The sequence below is a fragment of the Carlito syrichta genome, unplaced genomic scaffold (genome assembly GCF_000164805.1).
Source record: "Carlito syrichta isolate Samal-C Ts95f unplaced genomic scaffold, Tarsius_syrichta-2.0.1 Scaffold158570, whole genome shotgun sequence".
Classification (NCBI taxonomy): domain Eukaryota; kingdom Metazoa; phylum Chordata; class Mammalia; order Primates; family Tarsiidae; genus Carlito; species Carlito syrichta.
This window is the reverse complement of record NW_007102666.1, coordinates 3978-5057: the sequence shown is the minus strand read 5'-3', so window position 1 is coordinate 5057 and position 1080 is coordinate 3978.

Here is a 1080-nt window from a genome sequence, read left to right as displayed (position 1 = left end):
GAGCGTAGCTGTGGTTGCCATAGAAACGGCGCAGGCCCCAGCGACTCCCAGACCCAGGCCCGGATTTCCTTCGTCCATCCCCCATAACTCACCAGCCGGGAGGAGGGAGAGAAGGGATGGAAGCAAGGGTGGAAGCGGGAGGGAGCCCTTCCGAGGGCCACACACCTTGGCCGCTTCTCCCGGCATGCTTCCCTGCGGCTGCCAGTCCACCCCTAAGGCCAGCCCGGCAGGACCTGCCCTCACATACGCCTGTGTGGCGGCTTCGTGCATATGCATGCACAACTTCCATGGCACAAACACAGCTATGTCCCCCGCCCACTCGCAGGCGGCATACACAGGGGAAAGCTGGCCCTACGCATGCCAGCCGGCCGGTACCGGTTGACCCCAGCAATCTCAGGCGCTCTCTCTGCCCTCCCACACCGGCCCCCGTACCTTGAGTCCCCTGACCTCCACCCTGAGGCCATGGACAATTCGGTCCCGGGTATCCTTACACAACAGATCAGGGAGCGAAGGGACTCAGCACCCAGGCTCCGGGTGGCTTCACGCCAGCCAGCAAAACTTCTGCCTCGTTATGCTCCTTCCACAACCTGGGAGCCACTGCCCCCCTTAAATGATGCCCGGCAGAGTGGTGGGCATAGTGCCTAGACAAGATGGCTGTGCCTCTTACTTCCCTGATCCCTTTTTGGGACAGAGAAGCAGATGCTGGGTCCCTTGTAATCCCCACCTGCCTGGCTAGTCACCATCAAAGTGTTGGTCTTAACACCCTCGATGGTGGTACTGAGTGGCACAGAGATGGGAGAATCCTCTGAATGGAGAGGAACTTGGAGAAGGGGCAGGGTTTCCCCTGATTCCTTAGGGTGGGAATGCACGCATCCTGGCAGTGAGGGGAATACAGTGGACACAGGAAGGCAAGGGGCACTTGGCAAAATGTCAAACCCCTGGGGTCCCTTGTCCCTGGGAACTCCCTGAGAGGAGGGACTGGCTCCCCATGTCACCAGGCACCACCCAGTTCCACAAATCGTAATTAGGTCCATTAAGAAAATGAGCTTGGAGGCCTTGAATGGGGGGGGGCCTTGAGGG